A 26,477-nucleotide genomic window follows, 5' to 3' on the forward strand; every position below is an offset into this window, starting at 1 on the left:
TGAATTTAGTTGGAAAGATAAAATTGCTATAGGGTAACATCAGGACTTTCAGCCTTCAAAAGTACATATATGTCAGTATCCAAGGACCCTTTGAGGTTTCTATCCCACATTAAAATAAAGAATTATGCAGAAGATTGTATGAAAACACACAGGAGGGGCACCTTACCTGGTCTAAAGGAGTCAAGAGACTTCTGCCTGAGGGAGTGAAACCTGAGAAAAATTTTGAAAGTTAACTTTTGAACTGGGTATCTAAGCAGAAGGAAGAGCTCATACTAAGACATGGGGGCAGGGGTGGTGGTAAATATGACATCTCATTCAGGGAACAATGCCAAGTTTGGCAAGACTTATGTGTACTGTGAGTGTACGGGAGGTAAGTGAAGGGTGTGGAAACATGGCAAGGAACAAAGCATGAATTTCCCCGTATATTGTGTTTTGTAATTTGACAAACATGGTAGGTGGGGAGCCATGGAAATATTTAGAGTAGGTAAGTGGCATGGTCAGATTTATATTTTAGAAAGATAATTCTGGAGCCAACATATGGGATGAATTTTGAGAGGAATATGCCTACAGCCAGCAAGACGAACAAGAAGACCATTGCAATAACTAGAGAAGAAAGCATGTTAGGGGAAAAAGTCTAAGAAACGGATTTGATAGTAATCCAGGAAGTTGAATTCTAGAACTTAGTGCACTGTGGAATAAAGAAACGGTGTAGGATAATTCACAGGACTCTAGGTCCATTCAGTCATTCAAGATATATATCTAGTACTATATATAGTACTATGTCCCAGCCTCTGTCAATACAATAATAAACAAGGCATAGTCCTAAGCCTCAAGGAACTCAGTCTAGGGGGATTACAGACAAGTAAAAAGGGTCAAAAGAAGTATGTAGTAGGAAGTTCTAGCAGAAACTTGGGATTTGGTAAAAGGTTTCTAAAAGAAATAGCATTTAGGTGAGATCTTAATGACAAAAATGCTAAGTAAAATGGGCTAGGGAAATATTCCTTAAAGGATGGAGTAGCATGTGCAAATGCTAGAGGTAAGAAAATATATCTTGTTTGTTTAGGAGATGGAAAGAAAGACCAGGTAACATCATACATCAAGAGAGGGAATATAGGAGGCTAATGAGGCTTAGTGGCGATAAGCCTGAATTTGTGCATGTTGAGATGGAGAGGTCCATGGGATGTTCAAATGGAAAGACTGAGTCCTGGAGTTATCATCATTGCCTAAGGCAAACAGAGAAACAAATTTGAAAGACAAGGCGGGAGATAAAGCTGTGAGGGTGGAAAGATTTCCCGGAGAATAAGAAGAGAGAGTGTGAAGGATACAGACCCAGGTAACAGCCATATTTAAGGGAGAGATGGAAGAAAAATGTCAAATGACACAGAATCAGGAGGAGACAGAGAGAGATCAAGGGAAATCTAGAAATCAAGTATTTGAGGAAAAGAGATTCAACCCCACTCGATGAGGCTGAGAGCTCTAGTAACATAATGACAGAAAACTACCTATTGGACTTAGCGTTTTGAGATCATCTATAACCTTGTCAAGAGCACTTTCGACGGAGTGGGAGCCATAGAAGCCAGGTTAGAAGGAGTGGCTGATAGGTGAGCAATTGAAATGTTGAGTATAGATTATGCTTTCAAGTAACTTCATTGTGAAGAGCCAAGGAGAGAGATGGTAGCAACTAGATCACTGTGTGGAGTTGGGAAAAAATTGGTTGAATTTTTGTACTGAACAGAGAGGCATAAACAGTTGAGGGGAATGAGCCAAGAGAGAAGGAAGGTAAAGAGTTGCCATAAGGACCTGGAGGAGACAAGGAAGGATGAGATATACATTATGTGGAGGATTAGCCTTGAATTTCAAAACAGCTGGTCCTCTGGAGTTGGAAAGAAGAGGTAGAGGCTGGATGAGAGGAGCGGATGAAGTGGTAGATGGAGTTCTAAAGAGCTGAGGGAATAGTGTGAGGAGCAAGTGATCTTCTCAGGGAGGGGATGGGACACGAAAGCAGAGTGTCCTTGTCTCTGAGTTCAGTTTCCCAGTCCCCTCTCACATTCTGAACTCCAGCCCTCACCAGACTAAACACCTTTGTTTTGTCCACATTCCAATGGGGTCATTTAGTAATTGGAATGGTCAAATGTCAGATTACCTGGAACACTACAAATAAACTTTGGAGGCTTCCAGAGGCTTTGTTTGTTTGTTTGTTTTTTGGACATGTATCATTTAATAGACTAAATAGAGAAACAAATATTTACACAGAAAAGACATAGGGAATTTTTTTCTCTACTAGATATTAGTATTTGTATTTTATGCATAATAATTACACTCCAAAGCTATAGACATGATCATGATTATGTGCAAATGACTGTCTTCAGCCCCAAACTTCAAGGAGTTTAGAGTCTGAAACTTGTTTCCTACAGAATTAAACAATGATACAATTTTAAGTTATTATGGGTTTGAATATATAATAGTTAATGGATAGTCTATCAAGCACTCCATAAAATGCCTTATAACTTGTATGAATCATAATACATGCTATCTAATTTTTAAAATCTACTTTAAGTAATGATCTGAGGACAAATTGTCCAAAGAACTGGGTTTTATTTTTTTGTCTTTGTTTTCAAGGTGCCCGCTTTTGTTGCCCCCAAATGAGCAATCTCTTGGTTGGCCTCCAACTGCCTGGAAATTCAAATGGTTTTTCTGAAGATTTGACACTGACTCTAGTATCATTTAATAATTTTTATGAACACCTTAACCACAAAATTGAGAGAATTAAGCAATGAATGATGCCAGGATGGCCGGACTGCTAACATCCCAGAAGAATGAACTAAAATTACAAGGGACGGAGCCCAATTACATAAACAATCTACTCAAAACACAGAGAAGCTCAAGAGAAACTTAGATTAAAATTATACATTCTTACCTGGTTTATTCCACCTCCTCTTTGTGAAGGAGAATGATAATCATCGTTTTTATGACTTATTGCCAGTGGATTTATTTGCTCATGTTGGTCACAGTCATAGTGGATAATAGTGTGCTTCTATGTAAAGCACAGATCAAATCTTCTGGTCAAAAATTTGAAGGGCATTCAGTTAGAGCAAAGCAAATCAGTATTAAGTGGTTAAAATAGGATGGAATTCAGCAAAGAGTGGTAGATAAATACTAGTGGCCCAAACAAGATAGCGTTTCTCACTCATGTAAAATCTACAAGTGAGTTGCCCGGTACTGGGATGGCCGCTCTGTGGTGATGAAACCCAGACCCCTCGTGTCCTGTTGCTCCCCCAACTTCAACCTGTGGCTTCTACTTACAATCCCGGATGTCTGCTCAATTCCCACTCACTAGGTTTACATTCCAGCTGAAGAAAGAAAGAAAGGAACAGAAGCACACGCCCTCCCTTTTACATCTTTGACACGCACGCACATTTGTGTGTGCATGTTTGTGTGTGTGTGAGAATACATAACAAAATTTATCATTCTAACCATTTTATGTGAACAGTTCAGTGGCATAAGTACAATCACATTGTTCTCCAACCATCACCACCATCCACTACCATAACTTTTTCATGTTCCCAAACTGAAAGTCTGTACCCATTAATCAATGAACATTCCACTTCCTCCTCTTCCCTCAGCCCTTGGTAACCTCTATTTTGCTTTCTGTCTCCATGAATTTGACTACTTTAACGTACCTCACATAAGTGGAATCATACAATATCTGTCCTTTTGTGACTGGCTTATTTCATTTAGCATGTCCATTCATCTATTGAGCAATTGGGGTGCTTCAATCTTTCTATTGTAAATAATGCTGCTATAAACGTGTGTGCAAATATGTGTTTGAGTCCCTGCTTTCAATTTTTGGGGGGATATATATTACTATATATATGATGTTATAGATATTATATCATATATACACACATATATATATATATTTGAGACTATATATATTATATACAATCTGGAAGTGGAATTGAAATTGCTAGGTCATATGATGATTCTACACCTAATTTTTTTTTGAGAAATTGACATACTATTTTTCATGGTGGCTGCACCACATTACATTCCCCATCAGTGATGCACAAGGTTTCCAATTTTTTCACATCCTTGCTAACACTTGTTATTTGCTGGATTTTTGTTTTTTAAATAATAGCCATTCTAAAGGGTATATTCTGGTATGTTACTGTGGCTTTGATTTACATTTCCCTAATGATTGGTGATGTTAAACATCTTTTCATGTACTCATTGGCCATTTGTATATCTTCTTTGGAGAAATGTGTATTCTAGTCCTTTGCCTATTTTTTTTTAAATCAGGTTATTTTTTGTTGTTGTTAGTTGTAGGGTTTTTTTTTTATATATTCTGGTATTAATCACCCTCTCTTTTAAAGTTTATTTTCTGGAAATCACATATGACATTTCTGTTTATATTTTTAGGCCACAACTAGCTTCAAATGAGGCTGGCAGACGTAATCTATTTTAGGAGGCCATGCACCTAGCTAAAATTCAGAGGTTTTATACTTCAGGAAGAGGATAAGAACAGATGTTGGAAGTGAGCAGTCTCTGCTGAAAAATTTACATACAGGATCTCTTTTTAACTAGGGGCTTTGTCTATAGACCTTTTTGCTAAAAGGGGAGTACTAGTATCTATCTTATAACCAATGTCTCAGTCAGGTTTTCCCATAACTTTGGGATTACCATGTGTTTTTCTTTTTCTGAATTTTGCCCTCTATTTTAAAAACTAGCAAAGCATCTATCAACTACCTATACACACACCTACACACACACACACACACACACACACATATATATGTTATATATACATGCATATATTTTTTACATTATTTTTATACTTATTTAAAAATATATAGCTGTATAAATAAATAAGGTCACCTAGTTTAGGTCCCTTCTGCATTAATTCCTATTTATTATTCCTCTCAGGCTATTAGGCACTTGATTTTACTCTAGGCTTTGACTGAATTTTCTTTCAATTCCATCTGAATCACTAAATGTCCAGAATTTTTTTTAAAAATTATGTTGAGGTATAATTGACATATAACATGTTAGCTTCAAGTATACAACATAATTCAGTTATTTGTACACATTGCAAAATTATCACAATAAGTGTAGTTAACATCTGTTACCATACATAAGTACAAAATTTTTTTCTTGTGATGAGAACTTTTAAGATTTACTCTTTTAGCAAATTTCATATATGCAATACAGAACTTTTTTTAATGGTGCCAGAGTTCCAAAGAATTTAGCAGTGTGGTGCCCCAACTTTTTGCAGAAGTGTATTTTTTCTCATGAGCCTATTGCCTCCCTACCTTGCAATGACAGGGTAGTCAAGTGGCTCAGCCATTGGGGTTTACAATGAACATCTTTACAAATAATACCACAAGTTGCGTATTTTGGAATATGAGGACTGGATCAGAGTTCAGGAGAGTGAAAAAGAGATTTTTAAATTAAGAATATAGCAACATTGGGGTGCCTGGGTGGCTCAGTTAAGCAACCAACCCTTGATTTCAGCTCATGATCTCACAGTTCGTGGGATTGAGCCCTGCATCAGGCTCTGGGCTGCCAGCAAGAGCCTGCTTGGGATTTTCTCTCTCTCCCTCTCTCTCTTCCTCAAAATAAATAAACTTAAAAAAATAATCTGGCAACATTAATAATGATTGTTATTGTTTATAAGGATTTTTCAAATTTTATTTACTAGCTTTAACCCATCAATGTTAAGGGATCAGGGCCACCACTGTCAAGACACCTACGTTCATTCTATTCTGACATGTTCAAGATATGTTTGGAAGACAAGGTTTTCTCTCCAAAGGAAGAAGTTCGGTCCAGGGCAGTATGGACCCATTTCCAAAGGAAAGAGTGATTCTTATTAGAGCTTTCTGTTTTCTCATGGACTAATATTTGAACTCTGGGAAAATGAAGTACCACTGAGCTGTGATTAAAATCTAAAAAACTAATATAAAGCATTGGGTCAGAACTGCCTCACTGCCCACCTATATCAGATCCTGGCCAGGACCTCTCTTGGGGGTGACTGTTGGAACCTACTGAGGTAAAGAAGGGACACAGGGCCAGAACAGCAGGCGGGTCCAGCCCACATATGTGACAGAGAAGGCACAAGAAAGAAAACCATAGGGAGGAAAATGTTGAGAGTCACATACAAGTTGAGGGCTAGCTCATGAGTGATCTTAAACACCGAAAATGCCCAAAAAGAGAAAGGGAAACTGATGGGACTTGGATCCCAGAATTACAGAGGGCCAGACATGTGCCCTTATACTAGTCTCACTGTGGTACATCAGCATCTCAAACTGTGTGGTCCAGGGAGCCAGGGTCTCATTGGCATGTGATCCCTAGGAGAGGGAGCTGGGGGAGAGGAGAGGAGAGGAGAAGTGAGTCAATTTCATTTAAATTAAGACATTTTAAAGACTAAGATATTAATCTCATTTATTTTCAATATTCAAATCAAATTTTAAAATGTTTTACCACGTGAAAATATGACTTCATTGAGGATTTCATGTCTTTCACACATCTGAGATGTCTGGCTAAAAAGGAATACGTGAGCCATTTTTCATCTCACCGACCACAGGGTTTGGGTCATTTATCAACAACAACAACAACAAAATATCTTGAAAAAATTAAACCAGCAAAAATATGTAAGCTGTCTTAAAATAGAAAACCTGGTGGCAGAAGTACCCTCAATTTCTTTGGCACAACGAAGCTAGACGGAGCATCTGTACAGTCTGTTCATACACCCTTTTCATAGATGGCTTGTGAAACCAACACTCAGACTCACACGAGAGCCTTAGGGGAAGCCAGATTTCACACCTCCAACCTTCAAAGTTCTAACATAAGGAAGAAAATCTGATGTCATGTCATCTTTAAGACACTTCGTGTAGAGATAGGAGATGCTGGTCCCGGAATGTCCAATACCTGCCAGGGGGCTCTGCCTGGTGACGTGTGTGTTCACGAAGGAAAATGCCTACAGTCGTGAAGGTCTTTCAACGATGCATCTGGAGGCAACAACAGAGAAGACAGACAACCCTCTGGCTCTGTAATTAAACAAAGAACCTGCATCCCCAGAGACTCATCCCACTTCATAAACACTGTAAATGGAGGCCACATTGTCTTGAGGAAGAGGACAATGAAAGGAGAGTCCCTGACACCATTATGCTGCCATATGTCTAGCACAGGAGATCATAAAACTGAATGAGAGCAGTGTGAACCAGTGAGCAGTACCCTCCCTTGGATTTATGACTAACCTGCTCTTCATTTTCACCCAGTGAGGGCACTCATGTTCTTAATAAAATGCTTTAAAATTCTGACGAGAAACACAAAATACTATCGTTGCTAAAGCCTATATAGTTCTCAGGGCTTCACTAGAAATGTCAGCTAAACCACAGAAGAGAAAAAGCAACAGACTCCCTACCTTATTCAAAACTCAGCGCATGAAAATAGCGGACCTCAGAGAAAAAAATGGTCTCTTTTATAACAGCTTTTCTGGTCATAACATAGACCTCACCTGCAGTTACCTAAATGCAACATGTCTCCCTCTGAGCGAATGCCTGAGCCCAGACAAGGTCAAGCACACTCCATCTCAGGAGGCATTAGCTCGTGACTCCTTTTTAACAGCAACACTTTAGAAATGACTGATGTGCACACCCAGAGGTTCTTAATGGACCAGTTGCAATCACCACAATAGGTGCTGTTTAAGGAGCTGTCTTTCATATTTGCTGTGCAAATCATTTCTGTAAATGTGTGGGTTTATTGATCTGAATAAACCATCCCTTGATGTAAAGAAGGTAAGATCTGTGTTAGTCATCGAATATTTCAATACCAATAAGGCCGCACGTTGGAAAAGTTGTTCCCTTTCAGACGTATTGCTTCTCATTTGGTTTGGTTGATTTTGTTTTAGCTCCGAGTCCTTAAAACCTCTGACTATACGGTTAACATCATTCAGGGAAAAGGCCTCAACCCTTAATTCTTTTCATCATCTGCATAGCCGCTATTACAATGCCGGGTATAGAGCAGGTATGTTAAATGAAGATTTTGCCCCCAGATCCAACACTCCACCATAAATTCACTAACTGACCTACTAGAAATGGAGATTAAGAACAAATAGAAAGGATCTGTACCAAAGTTTAAAAGTTCATTTCAAGCCGGTTGAGGTTAAATAGTGCAGTTTCCACTATGGCAGGATAACTGCAGGAAAATATTAAAGGAGCACTGTGTAGATTATCTTGGTTTTTTATTCCTTTACAGTGTCTTCACACATGATGGATGGTTAATAAGTAATTTCTGGATGGATTGATTTGGTCACACTCAGTCAAAACATAAGTCCCAAATTCGAGGAAGTTCTTTGAAAGAAATTCTTCTCGTGTTACCCTACCCACACCCTCCCCTAATTATTTTACTTTTTTTTACAGCTGCTCCTCTTCTCCGTTTTTTTTTTTTTTTCCTTTGATTGGCTCATCAGCAAAAGTACCCATTTAATTAGGCACTTATATACAATTTTTAAAAAATATTGTGTATTCATAGACTGGTTGGTATTGCATGGGGTGGCCCTAGGTGGCTGGGCAGGAAAAGATTAGTGTTTAAAAATTAGACAGTAGTAGCACTGGGCTACTGAGCAATTCTGAATATTACATATTACATAATTTCATATGAATAGTCCCTGAGATGCACCAGAATAACCTCACGTTTTACTGTTACTAGGCATATATTCCTCACATGTGAATGTTGTCACTTTAAATTTTATTCAGAAGCTTGTACGAAGTATGTGGTGAACTGTCTGGTTACCTAAAAGGTACATGATGAAACAGAAGTTTAAGGTTCTCTGAACATAATACCAAAGGAGTTAACTTAGAAAAATGGTTTCCTATAGTGAAGAGGGGTTGAGACCATCGTTGCTTATGAATTTGAGCTGTGGTTAACCAGCTAATTAATCAGAAAAGGGAAAGACCCATATAACTACTTGTTCTCTATAGGTCTAATGAAAAGTTCCCAATAATTTAAGTGCCACAAATGACACAATAAAATGTAATTGATTTATTCGCTTTTAAACATAATATTCCTTTATTTGAGGTACCAAATTTCACTTAGGTTTACATTTTTGGTTTAGAATAATCATTATACTTTATGTCCATAAACTTGAGTCCCAAGTTATCAGCATTAAAAGCTAACTTATTTAGGTAACAGACAAAAAAAAAAAAAAAAACAAATCAGCTTTTATTGGTTATTTTTTAGAATCGCCTAACAGAAAAAATTAAAATAATCATACACAGATGTAAATACCCAGCTTGCAAAAGCAATTTCTTAAATTGTTTTAAAGTCATGTGCAATTTCCAACTTCTTCATATATCAGAAAGAACATATGTAAATATATTCAGTTTGGCATTTGTGGGAGAAAATCCCTTAGATGCAGAATTTCATTGGATGCTCAGATAGGAAAGTCATTTTGGGTTTTGCTTAAAAATTAACACATCCTCTTGCTGACATTTAAGACCAGTAATTGGCTGCAAAGTGCTCAGTGATGCTTTTAGATGAACTGTGGCATATATCTATATCTACCTATCTATAGATACATATATAGACAGATGGAAAGATAGGTAGTGAGAGATAATGTAATTCTCTACTACATCATCCTGTTGCTACATATCTTATGCCACCTTGGTATTGTATAATATACTATTGTAAATTACTGCCTTTTTTCTCAAAAACTTTCTGGGATGGTAAAATTTGAACCACCTTTTCCAAATCCTAATAAAACTAGCCGCTGGGGAGAAAGGGAGAGGATATAAACCCCAAGAAAGCTCTCATGCACAGATTTCACTACCTTTTCATTATTGTAGATCATTATATATATGGGGTGCCTGGGTGGCTCAGGCTCAATTGGCTAAGTGTCCAACTTTGGCTCAGGTCATGATCTCACGGTTTGTGAGTTCAAGCCCCACATGGGGCTCTGTGCTGACAGCTCAGAGCCTGGACCCTGCTTCGGATTCTGTGTCTCTCCATCTCTCGGCCCCTCCCCTGCTCATGCTCTGTGTCTGTCTCTCAATAATAAACATTTTAAAAAATTGTAGATTATATCAAATTTTTATGGCAGTATCCAGCCAAATTTTAATTATGATATGGAAAGACTAAAGAAAAAGAGGAAGATTGAAAAACACAGAATCCTATATCACCTAAAAAGTATACACTTCTATGCAAAATGTTTTACTTTTATTAATAAATTCATATTGTGGAAGAGTTGAGGGCAAACATCCAGATAAAGGGGGATGCAAGAAGCAGGCAGTAATTGGAGAACATAGCAAATTGTCTTGTTTTCTCTTCAAATTTTACCCCTATTATTCATCTCCCAAACATTTAGAAAGGATACAGGAAACACAACCAGCAACTGCAGTCCATCAGAACTTCATACTTCTATCCCAGAAGCATGCGTCAGTTAAAGAATATTCAGCTTTAGTTTTAATGTAGTTGTATAACTGATATGCATGGAACACCCATGTGTCAGTTTCTTAAATGTTCCGCTTTCACATTCTACTTACTATGTTCCTTCTTGCCCAGACACATATAACAGTGTTACCTGAAATCTCTAATCATGACAGAAACAGGTAATAGTGGTGAATATTGGAAATTATTCTATTAACTCTTGGAAAGAAAGGACTACTTGTCAGAATTGTACGAAGTTTTTATTGCATACAGAAAAAATGAGTGCTATGTCAATATTTGATTACCATATTTGTAATTTTCCCTGAACATAGAAAAATTATATGCACTTTAGATATCTTTCAGTGTATATTAATATTTAGGTTCGAGAATCTAAGGAAAGTCATACATGTGCTTGATTATTTATATAGAAGGCTTTTGTTCAATATAATGCATTGTGTTGACTACATTAGAGATAAACACAAAATCTGATTTGTAATGACTATTTTTCAATAAAGAATGTTTTAAAAACTTGTGATTCAATGAGAGCTGAACGTAAAGATCACATTTTTAAAAATATTTTTTAAATTTAAGTAGGCTTCACACCCAGCATGGAGCCCAACATGGGGCTTGATCTCACAATGCTGAGATCATGACCTGAGCTGAGATCAAGAGTCAGACGGTTAACTGAGTCACCCGCACATCCCAAGGACCAGATTTAGTTTTTTTTTTTTTTAATTTTAATGTTTATTTCTGAGAGGGGGGGGGAGAAAGGAGGGAGGGAGGGAGGCAGAGGGAGAGGGAGAGAGGGAGAGAGGGAGAGAGAGAGGGAGAGAGGGAGAGAGAGGGGGAGAGAGAGAGGGAGAGGGGGAGAGAGAGAGGGAGAGGGGGAGAGAGAGAGAGAATGAGTGAGGGAGGGGCAGAGAGAGAGAGGGAGACACAGAATCCGAAGCAGGCTTCAGGCTCTGAGCTGTCAGTGCGGAGCCAGACACAGGGCTGTAACTCACAGATCGTGAGACCATGACCTGAACTGAAGTTGGATGCTCAACCAACCAGCCAGGTGCCCAAGGACCACATTTAGTTGTAAATATATTTAGTGGAACTCTGAGGATCCTATTCCTCCACACTATTACCTTATAAATAGTCCTGATTGTTACATAATGGCGGTTTCACTTTTCAATGAGGAAGGAAAAAAGTTAATGAGAGTCTCAGTTTTTTCTGAGCAGAGTACAACAGAAGGAGTACTCTGGAGAACAAATGTTATTGGGCTGCAATCCTTATCAAAACAACACCAGCATTCTTCACAGAGCTAGAACAAACAATCCTAAAATTTGTATGGAACCAGAAAAGACCTCAAATAGCCAAAGAAATCCTGAAAAAGAAAACCAAACAAAGCTGTAATCATCAAGATAGTATGGCACTGGCACAATAACAGACACATAGATCAATGGAACAGAACAGACAACTCAGAAATGGACCTATTAACATATGGCCAACCAATCTTTGACAAAGCAGGAAAGAATATCCAATGGAAAAAAGACACCCTCTTCAGCAAATGGCATTGGGAAAACTGAACAACTGTTCATTCTTTGGAGAAGAATGAACCTGGAAAACTGAACAACTGTTCATTCTTTGGAGAAGAATGAACCTGGACCACTTTCTTACACCATACACAAAAATAAACTCAAAGATGAACCTAAATGTAAGACAGGAAGCCATCAGAATTCTAGAGGAGAAAACAGGCAACAGCTTCTTTGACCTGGCCACAGCAACTTCTTACTCAACATGTCTCCGGAGGCAAGGGAAACAAAAGCAAAAATGAACTATTGGGACCTCATCAAGATACAAACCTTCTGCACAGTGAAGGAAACAATCAGCAAAACTAAAAAGCAATAGAGGGAATGGGAGAAGATATTTGCAAACGACATATCAGATAAAGGATCAGTATCCAAAATCTATAAAGAACGTATCAAACTCAACATCCAAAAAAACAAACAATCCAGTGAAGAAATGTGCAAAAGACATAGATACTTTTTCAAAGAAGACATCCAGATGGCTAACAGACACATGAAAAAATGCTCAACATCACTCATAAGGGAAATACAAATCAAAGCCACCTCATACCTGTCAGAATAGCTAAAATGAACAACTCAAGAAACAACAGATGTTGGCAAGGATGTAGAGGAAGAGGAACCCTTTTGCACTGTTGGTGGAAATGCAAAATGGTGCAGCCACTCTGGGGAACAGTATGAATGTCCCTCAAAAAAATAAAAACTACTCTATGACCCAGCAATGCACTAATAGGTATTTATCCAAAGGATACAAAAAGGCTGATTCAAAGGGGCACATGCACCCCAATGTTTATAGCAGCACTATCAACAATAGCCAAAGTACGGAAAGAGCCCAAATGTCCATGAATTAATGGATAAAGAAGATGTGGTATATATAAACAACGGAATATTACTCAGCGATAAAAAAAGAATGAAATCTTACCATTTGCAACAACATGGGTGGAACTAGAGTATATTATGCTAAGCGAATTAAGTCAGTAAGAGAAAGACAAATATTTGATTTTCATATGTGGAATTTAAGATACCAAATAGATGAAGATAAGGGAAGGGAAGCAAAATAATATAAAAACAGAGAAGGAGACAAACCATAGGAGACTCAAATATAAAAAACTGAGGGTTGCTGGCAGGAAGGGCTAAAGAGGTGAGGAGCATTAAGGAAGACACTTGTTGAGATGAGCACTACATATTACGTGTAAGTGATGAATCACTAAATTCTACTCCTGAAATTATTGCACTATACATTAACTAACTTGGATTTAAACTTAAAATTAAAAAAAAATTGTAATATAGGAACTGAAATAAATTAAAAAAAACTAAAAAAGTACCACAGATTTGTAAGACGACTACATTAGGGGCAGCTAAAACTGGATGGGAGGTACACGGGAATTCTCTGTACTATCTCTACAACTTTCCTGTAAATCTAAAATTATTCCAAAATAAAAGGTTTGAAATTAAAAAAAAATGTTGGGGTCTATTCAAATTACAATATTAGCTTTCAGTCTTTAATATTAAGAATACAAAACAAAACAATCTCCAGCATTTTACCTAGGTCAAAGCTAGAAACATGTTTTCAAAGAATTTAGATCTTTCAAGGAACGCTATCGCCCATAGTTCTGAAAGCATGGCACAAGAAAACCATATAGATTGTTCACACATTTTACTTATGCTTAAGATATTAAAAATATACCTAAACAATGAAGAAACATACCATACTACCATCAGCCAAAGAAAGCAATCACCCATTCAGCAAATAAAACCAGAAATTGCATAACTGTTGTTTGAACTATGGATTATTATAATTTTGGGAAAGCAATATGGCAATATGTACCAACAGTCCTAAAATATTTGTATCCATTTTTAGCTTATATTTGCAATGCTATAAAACATTTGAAATTCTCTAAAATCTTAACACAATAGGATTTTAGTAGAATACACTAATATTCATTAGAAGCGTGAAAGTAAGGGCATGGCTGAATAAACTATCACGTGCATAGAGATAATATTACTAAGTTATTGTAAGCAAGTTTTTGAAGTTTTCTTTAAAGTTTTATTGATGTGTAAAATTCATATAAAATTCAAAGAGCTGGATGAATTTTTACAAAATAAACATGCATGTGTATCATGCCCTAATCAAACAGAAAATTACCTTCACTCCAATGTGTAAAAAGTTTATAAAACTTGGTTCTATATGTAGAGTGTTCAGATCAGCATCAACCTCACATGGAAATGTTAGACTCTCTAATTTGCATATACTCAGATTCCATCCTAGATCTACCCAATTAAAAGGCCAAGAAATAATAAGGCCCAGCAATCTTTGTTTTATCAAAGTCTGTAGGTGATTCTGAGGCACACTAAAGTTTAAAAACTACTAATCTAGAGAAATGCATTTTGTTCTAGAATGCAAAAGGTGCTTATACATATTTTAATGATATGGAAATCATAATCAGATGGAAATAAATGGACATAATGGACATAAGGAAAGAATACAAGTCAACATGACAAATGATGGTAGTGGTTATTGCTGGAGAATAGGTGGTTTTTATTTTTTATATGTGTTTTTGTATTCTCCAGATTTCCTGAAATGATTGTAATGCTTTGGGCACATTATTAAATGCATTTATTTTGTTTTTTTAAAGTACATCATCATCAGCTAAACCAGAACAGCTTTCTTACGATGGCATTGTACGGTCGGGTTGCCTGAATTTGCTATCATTACAATTTCTGTAATGATACAAATTCTGCATAGCAAACATCTACATGTGGGGTACATAAGAGAAAACCCTACCCTATTGTTCTTTAAATATTTGGGAGAAAAAGTATAGACCATTACCCACTGAACACACTGATGGCTACACAGATGGAAATAAATATTGCCTTGCATGAACATAGGAGGCAATCTTGAAATTGGAAGGCAAGTTAAATCCTCAAAGATTTAAAATTTACTAAGCCTATTTTAAGGAACATGACCTTTTCTAAAAGAAGCTTTTCAATCCATCTCTCCCTAAAAGGCTAAAAAGAAATAGTTCTTTATCATAGCAAAATGGATATTCAATGAGGATAGATTAAAAGAGCAATTCAAGAACCACAGACTATGGAACCTAACTCCAATGATAATGAAATAATTATAGCAGCTCCTGTCAGTGCCCAGCCCATATCCCTCCATCCTTATCCCTCAGAAAGCAGGACTTCCACATGCCAGTAGTGGGTTCTCCGTGCCTGAAGGTTTTCCTAGAAGGCTGCTCTATACTAGGGCTCACAGATCAGAAGTGCCAAGGATCAGCCCTCAACCAATAACCAGTAGTGTGTGTGTATGGATATCTCAACTCCCTCAGCCTGAGTGGGGTAATTCTGAAGCACACATCTCAACCTTTCTCAGAGATTCCCTGTGGGATTCAACTTCTCTCTCTGTATTAACACAGGTAGATACTTCATGGGCTGCCTCCCTCCCTGTTTCACTCTGTTTCCATGCTGGTGTTTCTTGCACCTTCCCAACAAAAGATGTCATCTTGAACCTTTGTCTCAATGTGTATTTCTTGGACAATGCACACAAGTGTTCATCTGCTGAATAATGTAGAAAATAGGATAGGCATTATTTACATCTATTAAAATGCATTTTTATAAGCCTTAGGTATTACATTCATCACCATGATTGTAATTATCAAGGTAAATTAACCTTACTAATTAGCTATTGCTTCTTGAAAATTTGAGCAGTCCTCAGTTTTCCTATGAAGATTTAAACCATTATTTGTTTGGTGAAAGAGGCATATGTGGTGTGACAGTCAAAATTATTTAACAATAGAAATGACATGATTGCTAGTATGACTGTAATGATAAACAATGCTATAGAACAAGACCAAATCCCGTTTGCTACATGCTAACCATTTGGTAGCAGGTCTTAGAGGAGATTCTGGAAAAATGGAGGGGTATTTGAGTCTCAGGCAAGAGGATATTTAATCAGTTTAGAGCAATTTCAATATTTTAAATGTTTATTTTTGAGAGAGAGATAGCAGGGGAGGGCAGAGAGAGACGGGAACAGATTATCCAAAGTAGGTTCTGTGCTGACAGCAGACAGCCCGATAAAGGGCTCGAACTCACGAACCACGAAATCATGACCCGAGCCAAAGTTCGATGCTTAAGGAACTGAGCCACCCAGGGGCCCCAGAAGAATTGCAATATTTAATAATCAGTAAAGCCCTACTAATGCATACCAACTGAATAATAACATATACAAAGAAAGATCTTGAATACCCACCCTATATATAAATGTCTTCTTTTTGTAATACAAATCTAATTTCCGATGGGATCAACATAGTTAGCATGTAAAATAACTGCCAAGAGGCACTCTTTCCTTGGGAATCAAGTTTTCAAGGAAAGCAAACATGAAGAATATGGATAATTTTAAACTATAACATAGAAATGCTTTCAATCCAGCAAAATGACTATCAACAAAGAATAAGCCCTCCAGTGATGTGAGTGCCACTCCTCAACATAAATGAATATAACATGCCTATTGAAATACAAAAGCCTCCTGATTGAACCACCTCCTTATTTATACTCTGCTATAAACACACAAGGAATTCACCCTGTGCTGAGTACTGAATAAAAAGGTGAATAAAAATACCCAGTTGCTAAAAAGGTTTGTAATCTCCAAATACCACACAGGAACCCAGAGACCAGTAGTTAGTTAAGGCTTAAATATAGGGTGAGTGGCCACTGTTATCAACATAATTTCCTACAAACTCGGGCAATTAACTAACGCGTGAAAGATGGCATTGCATGAAAAAAATACTGTTCCCACCGCAGTTGCGAAGAAAAGAAAAAAGGGGCGGGGGAAGAAAAAGGAAAAAGGAAACTTGTAAGTAAACTCTGGCTTGAAAGATTCAGAATTTACACTTTTCAACAATGTTTTATGAGCCTCAAGAACACTTTCTTATCTAGAGAAAGAAAAGTCAAATTGAAATGAACTCTTCCTGAACTCAAGCAAACAGATGATGAAGCAAGTGATTTCTGTATTAGATCTCAACATAAGCTATTTAAAAAAAAAATTCTGCATCCAGTAAAGGTAACATTTCTGAACAAAAGGTTCTAGTCCCTGTCTCTGACCATACACACTGAGAATTTGTCTTTCAGCTAAAAACAAAGTACTATCTAATAATCACAATAGAGCACAATTAGCAACTTATCCTTTAAGCTTCAATTACAAACAATTCATTTAAATATTTTTTCTACATTCAACCTCAGATGTATAGTATTAGATGAATTATATCCCTGTACCATGACACTGACATCATTGATCCATACCTGGCTTGCTTTTATGGGTTATTCAATTTGTTTTTTGAATAATGTAACAAGCACGTGTTAATTCACCACTTCAAAACAAAAGCTACGATGTGGAGCATGACTTACATCTAATTACATGGTGCTTCCATTAGCACATCCCTCTTGGCTCTACTACACAAGACAGTCATCATCCAAAATTCTGTTCATCATTTCCTAGTTTTCATTTGAAAATAATTTGTTGCATCTGCGTTTGTTAGTTTATTTTAGTTCTCTTTGATGTTATAAAAAGGATAGCATGCTACATGTAATCTTTTGGGACTCATTTTTTTTTTCCTATTTTATATTGCTATGATTTTCTATGTTATTACTTGTTGCTTTAATCTATTCGCTTTATCTGTTGATAATGTTCTACTGTGTGAACATACATTTATCTACTCGCTCATAGATGGACATTTGAGTTGTTTTCAGTTTTTACTATTAGAAATACTATTAATGACATTTTTGTACATGTTTCTTTTGTAAATATGCAGAAGTTTTTCTCTAATGGAGATTTCCCCTAGAGTGGAATTTGCTGAGGCATGGTAATATCAATGCTCAACTTCAGGAGACAATGCCCAAATTACACTCACACTAACAATGTATAAGAAACCCCAAGGAATTATATCCTCCTTGAAGTATTACTGTGTGGAAATACTGGCTAACTTTGGTTTCCTATTGTGAAATATAAAATAACGTGAGATTAAAACAGTAGTACTAGTGAGATAGAAAAATTTGCATTTATGATAATCCACTAGTAATAATTTGTACACCACAAAATTATAATGTAAACATAATTATAGTGTCTAATTTTTTAGACTGTTCTGTTTCATTTAACCAAATAACTTATAAATTGCATAAACTATAAATCATAAAAATAACATTTTTAAAAGCACAAGATTTATGAAATTTCTCAATTTATCAATAGAAAATAGATTTGACACTGTTATACGATCCCACAATATTTCAGTCACCAAGAAGACATCTTTTTCAAGCTTCCTCTCTGGTTTTTCTCTTTCCACTTGCTGTTAGGGTCATTATCTCTCAAAGGGTTAACAATAATCTCCTTCACTCCTACACTAAATTCTCTCCCTGAGAAATCCTATCCAGTTTCATTGGCTTAAAATACCATTTACATACTCATGAACTAATTTTTTTTTTCAATCCCAGTCTCTCTTCTGAGCTTTAGATCCCAATTTCCACTGACAAACTGGACAAAATCAGTACGTTCTCATACATTCCCAAGCTGTCCTTTATCTTCTATACTGTAATTGTCCTCATCATTCCTCTAGCTAGCAAAGTGGGCACCTCAATTTTACTTCTTCTGTACCTCATATTCAATCTTCATTACTTATGGAGTTACTTGATAATATTTGTTTTCATAAATGAAGATACCCATTTGCTACCCCCAATCAATTCAAATCTCTCTCTCAGGATAGAGACCATGGCTTTGGAAAAGTCCCCTAAATGATTCCAATGTCAAAGTTGAATAATTCTGCTTTAATCCAGTAAATCTTTGGGTTTTTTTTAATTAAAAAATTTAATGTTTATTTTTGAGAGAGAGAGAGAGAGAGAGAGAGAGAGAGAGAGAGAGAGAGAGAGAGAAAGAAAGAGAGAGAGAGAGAAAGAAATCACACAAATAGGAGAGGGGCAAAGAGAAAAAGACAGAGACACAGGATCTGAAGCAGGCTCCAGGCTCTGAGCTGTCTGCACAGAGCCAGACACGGGGCTCAAACACACAAGCTGTGAGATCATGGCCTGAGCCAAAGTCGAGGCTTAACCAACTGAGCCACCCAGGTGCCCCAATCCAATAAGTTTTTGAATGCCATCAATTCTATCTACTGACAACTTCCCTCATCTGCCTCTTCCTTTCTCTCCTCAATGCTACTTCCCCACTTTGGCCCTATCATCTCTTACATGAATTATTCTGTACTTTTCTTACTATTTACATCACCTTCGACATCTCCTCCAAGCCTGCTGTAACAATGGGAAACCATGAGAGAGTCGGGTATTGTTTTGCTTTTGCTATTTAGTTTTGTTGACTCAATCATTACTGTGTGTTAATCTGAACCTCAGGTACTATAGTAGCATAGGGATTAAAGTACAGAAACAATGAAAGACGTTGATGACAAAAAAAAAAAAAAAAAAAAAAAAAAGCAAACAAAAAACAAAACCAGATTTGGAAATGGGAAAGACTTTAGGTTTGGGGGAGTAGAGGAGGTCTGGAAAAGCATAAATTTATAGGTCAATTTATAGTCTAGGATAATGGTGACCCCCTTACATAAAATAAAAAGTGCACAGTAGGAGGAAAGTTTATAGGATGAAGAATTCAGTCATGGGTATACTGGCTAAGATGCCCAGGAAGAGGCAATTTGTTGCTTGATTTAAAGACTTTGCAGTAAAACAGAGGTGATGGTTGAAGTTATGGAAGACACTTAGGTTGTAAACAAGGGAAAATTGGAAGTGCAGCAAAGAATAAAGGAAAAGACCCACATTTTGGAATTGTATGACAAAGAAGAGCCAAAACAGAAGTTTAAAATGGGGCAAGCAGATGTTCATTTGGTTCCCCAAACAACTAGGTTTTGGTAGTCATTAGTGCTGTTCTGCAAATATTTCCAGTTTTACTCCAGGCACTGTTCCCAACTGAAATTAGACTCAGCTATCTAACTAACTTTAGCCACTGAAATGTGAGTATCAATAATGTATGTCTCTCTAGGTCACTTGCACCTGGATTAGGAAGCACAAGGTAGACACTCCCTCTGTCAGCCTGGGTGCCTGGATGATTATTGTGAGCAGAGCCCCCAGCCAAGCCGTAATGAACATGCAGCATGAAGGAGAATAACTGGTTAATTCAAACTACTAAGATTTGGGAGTTATTTGTTAATGCAGCAGAACCTAGCCCATCTTTCTTACTATGAGGAAAACGATACTTAGAAAGCATAAAAAAAGTTTACATTGTTGATAAAAAAAAAGTCAATCCAGAATTCTAACTTCTATCATGAAACTTCAAAGTCCTTTCTTATTTCTGCTACCTCCTCAGAAAAACAAAAAATCTTCATTGAAATGAAATGTTTCATAGAAGCCAAACAGAAAGAAGATGGTGGGGAGGAGTGATGGTGAGACACTAAGAAATCATTTTAAAAAACAAACTGTAATTTTAGTAGAATACTTATGGCAAAACTACAAAATGTAAGTAATTTACAAAATAGTGGGAGTTGGAGAAAAAAGGGTGAGGGGCATAAACTGTTCTTCAGAAGTTTTTTTGTGGAAGAAAGAAAGGCAAGTATGAGGTGTTATTAGGTTGGTTTGTGGGTGTGCTTGTTCCCTTGATCATTTTAAGGATAAAGAACATTAAGGAGATTTGTTAAAAGAAGGAGTAAGGGGTTAGGGAGGAAAATATTAAATATGTAAGAAGGAACTCATACTTAATAGAACAAAGAATAGAGGTTTGGATGGAGGACAGAATTCACAGCCCAATTAGGAGTATAAATGGTCTATGTCTCATAAACTACCAGGTAGCTTTTCCTAACTTGTGAGTTATGTGTCTATAAAGAGAAAGAGTTAAGAAGCACTAATACACACAAATTATTGCTAAATAACTATCACTGTCTGTCAACCTATAAATAAATTGAGGCTCACTTAAAGCTGTAGCCACTCATTCTATGCCTGCCTGAGGGTATATACAGAGGGCATCCAGTCCCTCCCCAGTCTGCTGTCTTTCAAAATATATAGAAGCTCCTGTCCCACTGCCTTCTCCCTTGCCATTACCATTGGAACTTCTCTCTCTTCTCTTATTGTGTTGGGTTAGAAAGTACAACTTTTGGAAAACCACCAACATAGTAAAATAGGGAGTGAGTGCCAGCATCCTACATCGTGAACATAAAGAATTCTAGGTGATTTTTCACTGCTTAACAGTCACTGAAGTGTTTTGTTAGTCTGTTTTTACATTTAGTGATCCCAAATATCAGAGATATACTGGTGAGGAAGAGGAAGATGCTATCTTTGACTTAGCCGGGCCCACAGATTAATGCTATTTAGACCACAGAAATGATGTAGCCATTGGTTGGTTACCTTCTCAGCTATAGGTTTGAGGAGGGAATTGGACATTCAAGTAGATGAGGAAAATATAGACATTCTGTCTGTTGACAAACGGTGATTCTGGAGAAATGGCTCCTTGTTAGAAAACAGAATGAAGTAAAAAAAAAAAAAAAAAAAAAAAAAAAAAAAAAAACGAAAAACATTAACAAGCAAGGCATGAGGGGAAAAGTCACTGAACAAGGCAAAGTAAATCACCTTGTCTGTGGCATACTCAGAAACACTATGAAAAACATTACAGATAACAAAACATTAAATATATTTTTGGCAGTCTCAATTGAATTCATGAATCACAAAATGAAAAAGAAAACTGATTAAAAACAAAACTGGAAAACAGGATGACATGCAAAGGGAGAGAGGTGAGATTATGAAAGACTGCAGTTAAATCAGTACTAAACATCAGATTAAAGATGCACTGGAGGATTTAAAATGTGTCGTACGATTCAGGATGAGTTCTCCTTGAGTACAAGGGACCTATTACAAGGAACATGTCATGGTACAGAGTAGTGAATAAAAAATAAGGACATAGAAAAATTATACAGTAATAAATAATTCCATCAATAAACTTGATAATTTTAAAATCTAAAAACATTAAACTATTTCATAAAAATCAAAAAATTACAGGTGGAAATAGTGGCAAATAGAGGATTCTAATGAGTGGGAAGATGGTGGCTAGGACGCTGAGCTCACCACATCCTGCTGATCATTTAGATTCCACCCACACCTGCCTAAATAGCCCAGAAAACCACCAGAAGACTACCAGAACAGAGTCTCCGGAGCCAAGCGCAGACGAGAGGCCCATGGAAGAGGGTAGGAAGGGCAGCGAGGCGGTGCGCGCTCCACAGACTGGCGGGAGAGAGCCGGGGCAGAGGGGCAGCCTGCCGGCCAAGCAGAGCCCCCGAGTCTGGCTTGCAAAAGCAAAGGGGCCGGACGGAGTGTGTTCTGACATCAAGCGGGACTTGACATCTAGAAGGTTATTATAAGCCAACAGCTCTGCTCAAAGAACAGGAGGGCTGGAGGACAATGGGAGGGAGAGTTGTTGAGCCCCGGATGACAGAACCCAGCTTGGCAGGGAACAAAGGCACTCACCAGTGCCATCTCCCTCGCCCATCCCCCAGCCAAAATCCTAAAGGGAACCGGTTCCTGCCAGGGAACTTGCTTGCCCGCAAACACCCAATGCTGTGCTTCTGCGGATCCATCCCTCCAGGCAGGTCTGACTCCCTCCTGGTGCCACAGGGCCCCTCCCAAAGTGGATCTCTGAAGGAAAAGCGAGCTGAGCCTGCCCCTCCCACCCCTGGGCACCTTGCCAATCCACCCCAGCTAATACGCCAGATCCCCAGCACCACAAGCCTGGCAGTGTGCAAGTAGCCCAGACGGGCCACGCCACCCACAGTGAATCCCACCCCTAGGAGAGGAAAAGAGAAGGAACACAACAGTCTGACTGTGGCCCCAGCGGTGGGCTGGGGGCAGACATCAGGTCTGACTGTGGCCCCGCCCACCAACACAAGTTATTCAAGACAGCACAGGGGAAGTGCCCCACAGTCCCACACCACTCCAGGGACTATCCAAAATGACGAAAATGAAGAATTCCCCTCAAAAAAAGTCCCAGAAATAACGACAGCTAATGAACTGATCAAAAATTATTTAAACAATATAACAAAGTGAATTTAGAATAATGGTCATAAAATTAATCACTGGGCTTGAAAACAGTATAAACAGCAGCAGAGAATCTATTGCTACAGAGATCAAGGGACTAAGAAACAGCCAGGAGAAGCTAAAAAATGCTATTAATGATCTGCAAAATAAAGTAGAGACAACCACGGCTCAGATTGAAGAGGCAGAGGAGAAATAGGTGAACTAGAAGATAAAATTATGGAAAAAGAAGCTGAGAAAAAGAGAAAAAAAAAAAACCCAGCAGTACGAGGGGAAAATTAGAGAAGTGATGCACTAAAGAGAAATAATATACACATAATTGGTATTCCAGAGGAGGAAGAGAGAGGGAAATGTGCTGAAGGTGTAACTTGAAGAAATCATAGCTGAGAACTTCCCGGATCTGGGGAAGGAAAAAGGCATTGAAATCCAAGAGGAACAGAGAACTCCCTTCAGACGTAACTTGGATCGATCTTCTGCACAACATATCATAGTGAAACTGGCAAAATACAAGGATAAAGAGAAAATTCTGAAAGCAGCGAGGGATAAACATGCTCTAACATATAAAGGGAGACCTATAAGACTCATGACCGATCTCTCTACTGAAACTTGGCAGGCCAGAAAGGAATGGCAGGAGATCTTCAATGTGATGAACAGAAAAAACATGCAGCCGAGAATCCTTTATCCAGCAAGTCTGTCATTTAGGATAGAAGGAGAGATAAAGGTCTTCCCAAACAAATAAAAACTGAAGGAATTCGTCACCACTAAACCAGCCCTACAAGAGATCCTAAGGGGGATCCTGTGAGACAAAGTACCAGAGACGTCAGTATAAGCATGAAACCTACAGACATCACAATGACTCTAAACCCATATCTTTCTATAATAACATTTAATGTAAATGGACTAAATGCGCCAACCAAAACACATAGGGTATCAGAATGGATAAAAAAACAAGACCCATCTATTTGCTGTCTACAAGAGACTCATTTTAGACCTAAAAACACCTTCAGATTGAGAGCAAGGAGATGGAGAACTATTTATCATGCCAAAAGAAAGCTTGGAAGCTTGAGTAGCCATACTTATATCAGACAAACTAGACTTTAAAAGCTGTAACAAGAGATGAAGGGCATTATATAATCATCACAGGGTCTATCCATCAGGAAGAGCTAACAATTATAAATGTCTATGCACCGAATACAGGAGCCCCCAAATATATAAAACAATTACTCACAAACATAAGCAAGCCTATTGATAAGAATGTGGTAATTGCAGGGGACTTTAACACTCCACTTACAGAAATGGATAGATCATCTGGACACACAGTCAATAAGAAACAAGGGCCCTGAATGATACATTGGATCAGATGGACTTGACAGATATATTTAGAATTCTGCATCCCAAAGCAACAGAATATACTTTCCTCTCGAGTGCACATGGAACACTCTCCAAGATAGACCACATACTGGGTCACAAAACAGCCCTTCACAAGTATACAAGAATTGAAATCATACCATGCATATTTTCAGACAATGCTATGAAGCTTGAAATCAACCACAGGAAAAAGTCTGGAAAACCTCCAAAAGCATGGAGGTTAAAGAACACCCTACTAAAGAACGAGTGGGTCAACCAGGCAATTAGGGAAGAAATTTAAAAATATATGGAAACAAACAAAAATGAAAATACAACAATCCAAACACTTTGGGATGCAGCAAAGGCAGTCCTGAGAGGAAAATACATTGCAATCCAGGCCTATCTCAAGAAACAAGAAAAATCCCAAATACAAAATCTAACAGAACACCTAAAGGAAATAGAAACAGAACAGCAAAGGCAGCCTAAACCCAGCAGAAGAAGAGAAATAATAAAGATCAGAGCAGAAATAATGTAGAATCTAAAAAAACAGAGCAGATCAACGAAACCAAGAGTTGGTTTTTTGAAAAAATAAACAAAAGCGATAAACCTCTAGCCAGGCTTCTCAAAAAGAAAAGGGAGATGACCCAAATTGATAAAATCATGAAAGAAAATGAAATTATTACAACCAATCCTTCAGAGATACAAACAATTATCAGGGAATACTATGAAAAATTATATGCCAACAAACTGGACAACCTGGAAGAAATGGACAAATTCCTAAACACCCACACACTTCCAAAACTCAATCAGGAGGAAATAGAAAGCTTGAACAGACCCATAACCAGTGAAGAAATTGAATCAGTCATCAAAAATCTCCCAACAAATAAGAGTCCAGGACCAGATGGCTTCCCAGGGGAGTTCTATCAGACGTTTTTTTTTAATTTTTTTTTCAACGTTTTTATTTATTTTTGGGACAGAGAGAGACAGAGCTTGAACGGGGGAGGGGCAGAGAGAGAGGGAGACAGAATCAGAAACAGGCTCCAGGCTCCGAGCCATCAGCCCAGAGCCTGACACGGGGCTCAAACTCACGGGCCGCGAGATCGTGACCTGGCTGAAGTCGGACGCTTAACCGACTGTGCCACCCAGGTGCCCCTCTACCAGACATTTAAAGCAGAGATAATACCTATCCTTCTCAAGCTGTTCCAAAAAATAGAAAGGGAAGGAAAACTTCCAGACTCATTCTATGAAGCCAGTATTACTTTGATTCCTAAACCAAAGACCCATTAAAAAAAGAGAACTACAGGCAAATATCCCTGATGAATATGGATGCAAAAATTCTCAATAAGATACTAGCAAATCGAATTCAACAGCATATAAAAAGAATTATTCACCATGATCAAGTGGGATTCATTCCTGGGATGCAGGGATGGTTCAACATTCGCAAATCAGTCAACGTGATACATCACATTAATAAAAGAACCATATGATCCTGTCAATCGATGCAGAAAAGGCCTTTGACAAAATCCAGCACCCTTTCTTAATAAAAACCCTTGAGAAAGTCGGGATAGAAGGAACATACTTAAAGATCATAAAAGCCATTTATGAAAAGCCCACAGCTAACATCATCCTCAATGGGGAAAAACAGAGCTTTTTCCCTGAGATCAGGAACATGACAGGGATGTCCACTCTCACCGCTGTTGTTTAACATAGTATTGGAAGTTCTAGCGTCAGCAATCAGACAACCAAAGGAAATCAAAGGCATCAAAATTGGCAAAGATGAAGTCAAGCTTTCCCTTTTTGCAGATGACATGACATTATACATGGAAAATCCAATAGACTCCACCACAAGTCTGCTAGAACTGATACATGAATTTAGCAAAGTTGCAGGATACAAAATCAATGTACAGAAATCAGTTGCATTCTTATACACTAATAATGAAGCAACAGAAAGACAAATAAAGAAACTGATCCCATTCACAACTGCACCAAGAAGCATAAAATACCTAGGGATAAATCTAACCAAAGATGTAAAAGATCTGTATGCTGAAAACTATAAAAAGCTTATGAAGGAAATTG

General features: G+C 37.7%; 2 long non-coding RNA genes across 11 annotated transcripts in view; one reads left to right on the forward strand and one right to left on the reverse strand.

The window, feature by feature from the left end:
• The window catches only part of LOC109493380, a 64,151-nt gene extending 60,347 nt beyond the window's left edge, over nt 1-3,804 (forward strand). For both annotated transcript variants that reach the window (XR_002737314.2, XR_006588184.1), the window contains exon 8: nt 2,620-3,804. This is a non-coding gene — a long non-coding RNA (uncharacterized LOC109493380). The remainder of the gene's footprint in view (nt 1-2,619) is intronic.
• The window catches only part of LOC111557315, a 211,242-nt gene that overhangs the window by 22,055 nt on the left and 162,710 nt on the right, over nt 1-26,477 (reverse strand). For 3 of the 9 annotated variants that reach the window (XR_006588173.1, XR_006588182.1, XR_006588177.1), the window contains one exon: nt 6,412-7,004. The exons of the other annotated variants lie outside the window; for them this stretch is intronic. This is a non-coding gene — a long non-coding RNA (uncharacterized LOC111557315). Of the gene's footprint in view, nt 1-6,411; nt 7,005-26,477 lie in introns of those variants that run through there. 9 annotated transcript variants of the gene reach the window in all.

Source organism: Felis catus, chromosome D3, assembly GCF_018350175.1.
Source record: "Felis catus isolate Fca126 chromosome D3, F.catus_Fca126_mat1.0, whole genome shotgun sequence".
In the NCBI taxonomy this organism is placed as follows: domain Eukaryota; kingdom Metazoa; phylum Chordata; class Mammalia; order Carnivora; family Felidae; genus Felis; species Felis catus.